The sequence below is a fragment of the Phascolarctos cinereus genome, unplaced genomic scaffold, assembly GCF_003287225.1.
Source record: "Phascolarctos cinereus isolate Bilbo 61053 unplaced genomic scaffold, phaCin_HiC Scaffold_219;HRSCAF=807, whole genome shotgun sequence".
NCBI classification, from domain to species: Eukaryota; Metazoa; Chordata; class Mammalia; order Diprotodontia; family Phascolarctidae; genus Phascolarctos; species Phascolarctos cinereus.
Window position 1 is genome coordinate 1 of NW_027555535.1, and position 5,338 is coordinate 5,338.

The window sequence follows — 5,338 nt, forward strand, 5'->3', positions numbered from 1 at the left end:
CTCTGGTGGAAATATGAGAGCTATGCAATGGCAAGAGAAAACAAAGCCTTTTAAGCTGACCACCCTCTTAGTTCATTATTACCCTCTCTTTCTTGGTACTGAACTTTAAGCGTGGATGTGCCAAATGGTTTCAAATGAGAGACAAGGTCTAGGGTCCTCAAGGAACGGGGAAAGAAAGGAGTGTTTAGAGATCGACATATTACTTACCTTCAGGTGGTGGACCTGGTTCTCCTGGGGTAGAAAAAATAAAAAGATGAGTAATGTTTAGGGCAAGAGTCCTTCTGAATCTCAAGAGGTTTCAGAGGTGATAAAGTAATATGTGATCGAAGGACCCAGTGAATTACTTGAAGAATGCAAGTATCCACTTGGCCAGAGGTTCATATTCACTCACAAAATCATCCATACATTTCAAAGCTTTCATAAATGTAAGTAGAAGATGTAAGAGAAATGAAAGACCTAAATATAAAATGGGTCGAAAAATTAGATATTATTATGTTCAGCCTGATCTCAGCACAGCTGTAAACAATAGAATCATCTTTCCAAACTACCTATTTCTTCTTCTCTTCTCTCCTCCAAGATATTGGTGTGAGTAGGCATGTGGCTAGGTCTGAGATGGCTCCTTCCTTAGAAGAAGCGAAGAGCCTTTGTATAAAGGGGGAAATTATGGCCAGGCTGCATCATTTCTTAATTTTGTGTTTCACGTACAAATATTTTCAATACGCATTTGTGCGTTTGAATTCCTAATATTACATTCCTTCTTTTCCTCTTTTGCTTTCTGAAATTTCACTCATTCAAAGGTGAAAGTACAAGGGAGAGAGAGAGATACAGAGAAAATGTGTGTGTGTATGGGTGTGTGTGTGTGTGTGTGTGTGTGTGTGTGTGTGAAAGAAAGAGACAGAGGGTGAGAGAAAGGCAGAGAAAAAGTGAGACAGAGACAGAGAGATAACGATATCGATTCAGAGAAAGACCAGACACAGAGGGACTGTGAAAGCAGAGGGAAAGAGAGAGAGAAATACCCACGCTGCAGAGACAGGAAGAGCACATTGCATTAAGTATTACAAAGTGATCTTGAAATGTTTGATCTAGGATATTAGGCAATGGAAAAAAGCAAACTATGCTTTGGGAAAGATGACAAAATCATTTTGGATTTTTGATATGGGAAATTCTCTGGTGGAAATATGAGAGCTATGCAATGGCAAGAGAAAACAAACCTTTTAAGCTGACCATGCTCTTAGTTCATTATTACCCTCTCTGTCTTGGTACTGAACTTTAAGAGTGGATGTGCCAAATGGTTTCAAATGAGAGGCAAGGTCTAGGGTCCTCAAGGAATGGGGAAAGAAAGGAGTGTTTAGAGATAGATGTATTACTTACCTTCAGGTGGTTCGCCTGGTTCTCCTGGGGTAGAAAAAAAAAAACATGTGTAATGTTTAGGCAAGAGTCCTTCTGAATCTCAAGAGGTTTCAGAGGTGGATAAAGTAATATGTGATTGAAGGACCCAGGAATTACTTGAAGAATACAAGTATCCACTTGGCCAGAGGTTCATATTCACTCACAAAATCATCCATACATTTCAAAGCTTTCATAAGTGTAAGTAGAAGATATAAGAGAAATGAAGGACCAAATATAAAATGGGTGGAAATATTAAATGTTATTATGTTCATCCTGATCTCAGCACATCTGTAAACAATAGAAATATCTTTCCAAACTACCTATTTCTTCTTCTCTTCTCTCCTTGAAGATATTGGCGTGAGTAGGCTTGTGGCTAGGTCTGAGATGGCTCCTTCCTTAGAAGAAGTGAAGAGCCTTTGTGTAAAGGGGGAAATTATGTCCAGGATGTAATATTTCTTAATTTTGTGTTTTAGGTACAAATATTTTCAATACGCATTTGTCCGTTTGAATTGCTAATATTACATTTCCTTCTTTTCCTCTTTTGCTTTCTGAAATTTCACTTTTTCAAAGGTGAAAGTACAAGGAGAGAGAGAGAGATACAAAGAAAATGTGTGTGTAGGGTGTGTTTTTGTGTGTGTGTGTGTGTGTGTGTGTGAAAGAGAGAGAGACAGAGGAGAACAAAGGCAGAGAAAAAGCGAGAGAGGGACAGAGAGAAAATGATATCGATTCAGAGAAAGACCAGACACAGAGGGACTGTGAAAACACAGAGAAAGAGAGAGAGAAATACCCACGCTCAGAGACATGAAGAGAACATTATTAAATATTACAAAGTGATGTTGAAATGTTTGATCTAGGATATTAGACAAGGGAAAAAAGCAAACTATGCTTTGGGAAAAGATGACAAAATCATTTTGGATTTTTGATATGGGAAATTCTCTGGTGGAAGTATGAGAGCTATGCAATGGCAAGAGAAAACAAAGCCTTTTAAGCTGACCACCCTCTTAGTTCATTATTACCCTCTCTTTCTTGGTACTGAACTTTAAGCGTGGATGTGCCAAATGGTTTCAAATGAGAGACAAGGTCTAGGGTCCTCAAGGAACGGGGAAAGAAAGGAGTGTTTAGAGATCGACATATTACTTACCTTCAGGTGGTGGACCTGGTTCTCCTGGGGTAGAAAAAATAAAAAGATGAGTAATGTTTAGGGCAAGAGTCCTTCTGAATCTCAAGAGGTTTCAGAGGTGGATAAAGTAATATGTGATCGAAGGGCCCAGTGGTATTACTTGAAGAATGCAAGTATCCACTTGGCCAGAGGTTCATATTCACTCACAAAATCATCCTATACATTTCAAAGCTTTCATAAATGTAAGTAGAAGATGTAAGAGAAATGAAAGACCTAAATATAAAATGGGTCGAAAAATTAGATATTATTATGTTCAGCCTGATCTCAGCACAGCTGTAAACAATAGAATCATCTTTCCAAACTACCTATTTCTTCTTCTCTTCTCTCCTCCAAGATATTGGTGTGAGTAGGCATGTGGCTAGGTCTGAGATGGCTCCTTCCTTAGAAGAAGCGAAGAGCCTTTGTATAAAGGGGGAAATTATGGCCAGGCTGCATCATTTCTTAATTTTGTGTTTCACGTACAAATATTTTCAATACGCATTTGTGCGTTTGAATTCCTAATATTACATTCCCTTCTTTTCCTCTTTTGCTTTCTGAAATTTCACTCATTCAAAGGTGAAAGTACAAGGGAGAGAGAGAGATACAGAGAAAATGTGTGTGTGTATGGTGTGTGTGTGTGTGTGTGTGTGTGTGTGTGTGTGTGTGTGTGAAAGAAAGAGACAGAGGGTGAGAGAAAGGCAGAGAAAACGTGAGAGAGAGACAGAGAGATAAAGATATCGATTCAAAGAAAGACCAGACACAGAGGGACTGTGAAAGCAGAGGGAAAGAGAGAGAGAAATACCCACGCTGCAGAGACAGGAAGAGCATATTGCATTAAGTATTACAAAGTGATCTTGAAATGTTTGATCTAGGATATTAGGCAATGGAAAAAAGCAAACTATGCTTTGGGAAAAGATGACAAAATCATTTTGGATTTTTGATATGGGAAATTCTCTGGTGGAAGTATGAGAGCTATGCAATGGCAAGAGAAAACAAAGCCTTTTAAGCTGACCACCCTCTTAGTTCATTATTACCCTCTCTTTCTTGGTACTGAACTTTAAGCGTGGATGTGCCAAATGGTTTCAAATGAGAGACAAGGTCTAGGGTCCTCAAGGAACGGGGAAAGAAAGGAGTGTTTAGAGATCGACATATTACTTACCTTCAGGTGGTGGACCTGGTTCTCCTGGGGTAGAAAAAATAAAAAGATGAGTAATGTTAGGGCAAGAGTCCTTCTGAATCTCAAGAGGTTTCAGAGGTCGATAAAGTAATATGTGATCGAAGGACCCAGTGATATTACTTGAAGAATGCAAGTATCCACTTGGCCAGAGGTTCATATTCACTCACAAAATCATCCCATACATTTCAAAGCTTTCATAAATGTAAGTAGAAGATGTAAGAGAAATGAAAGACCTAAATATAAAATGGGTCGAAAAATTAGATATTATTATGTTCAGCCTGATCTCAGCACAGCTGTAAACAATAGAATCATCTTTCCAAACTACCTATTTCTTCTTCTCTTCTCTCCTCCAAGATATTGGTGTGAGTAGGCATGTGGCTAGGTCTGAGATGGCTCCTTCCTTAGAAGAAGCGAAGAGCCTTTGTATAAAGGGGGAAATTATGGCCAGGCTGCATCATTTCTTAATTTTGTGTTTCACGTACAAATATTTTCAATACGCATTTGTGCGTTTGAATTCCTAATATTACATTCCCTTCTTTTCCTCTTTTGCTTTCTGAAATTTCACTCATTCAAAGGTGAAAGTACAAGGGAGAGAGAGAGATACAGAGAAAATGTGTGTGTGTGCGTATGGGTGTGTGTGTGTGTGTGTGTGTGTGTGTGTGTGTGAAATAGAGAGAGAGACAGAGGGAGAGAGAAAGGGAGAGAAAAAGCGAGACAGAGACAGAGAGATAAAGATATAGATTCATAGAAAGACCAGACACAGAGGGACCATGAAAAAAGAGAGGAAGAGAGAGAGAGAGAGAGAGAGAGAGAGAGCGAGAGAGACAGTGTGAGAGAGAGAGAGACAGAGTGAGAGAGAGAGAGAGAGAGAGAGAGAGAGAGAAAATACCAACAGTGGGAGACATGAAGAGAACTTTGCATTTAATATTATAAAGTGATCTTGAAATCGTTGACCTAGGATTTTAGCTAACAGAAAAAGGAAAGATATGCTATGGGAACATATGACAAAATTGCTTTGCATTTTTGATCTGGAAAACCCTGTGGTGGAAAAATGAGACCTATGCAATGGCAAGAGAGAACAATGCCTTTTAACCCTAATCACCCTCGGAGTTCATGATTACCCCCTTTTTCTTTGTAGTGAACTTTAGGAGTGGAAATGCCAAATGGTTTCAAATGGGAGGCAAGGTCTAGGGTCCTCAAGGAAAGGGGAAAGAAAGGACTGTTTAGAGATATACATATTACTTACCTTCAGGTGGGTCGCCTGGCTCTTCTGCGTCTAGAGAAAATAAAAAGATGAGTATTGTTTAGGGCAAGAGTCCGGTGAATCTCAAGAGGTTTCAGTTATGGATGAAGGTAATATGTGATTGATGTCCCCAGTGGAATTCTTTCAAGAATATAAGTATCCACTTGGCCACAGGTTCATATTCACTCACAAAATCATCCTATACATTTCAAAGCTTTCATAAGTGTAAGTAGAAGATATAAGAGAAATGATGGACCTAAATATAAAATGGGTGGAAAAATTAGATATTATGTTCAGCCTGATCTCAGCCCATCTCTAAAGAATAGAAACATGCTGCCAAACTGACTATTTCTTCTTGTCTTCTGTCCTT

The 5,338-nt window shown here is 38.9% G+C and overlaps 1 long non-coding RNA gene across 2 annotated transcripts; it reads right to left on the reverse strand.

Annotated features, from left to right (window-relative positions):
- Positions 1 to 141: 141 nt before the first annotated feature.
- Positions 142 to 5,025, reverse strand: LOC144455304 (uncharacterized). Of its 2 annotated transcripts, XR_013484035.1 has the most exons (5): positions 4,972 to 5,024; positions 3,708 to 3,731; positions 2,531 to 2,554; positions 1,372 to 1,395; positions 142 to 231 (listed from the first exon to the last, which is right to left on the reverse strand). It is a non-coding gene; the product is annotated as an uncharacterized LOC144455304 (long non-coding RNA). The 2 variants fall into 2 exon arrangements; XR_013484036.1 differs by lacking the exon at positions 1,372 to 1,395 and having other exon boundaries at positions 150 to 231; positions 4,972 to 5,025.
- Positions 5,026 to 5,338: the final 313 nt, after the last annotated feature.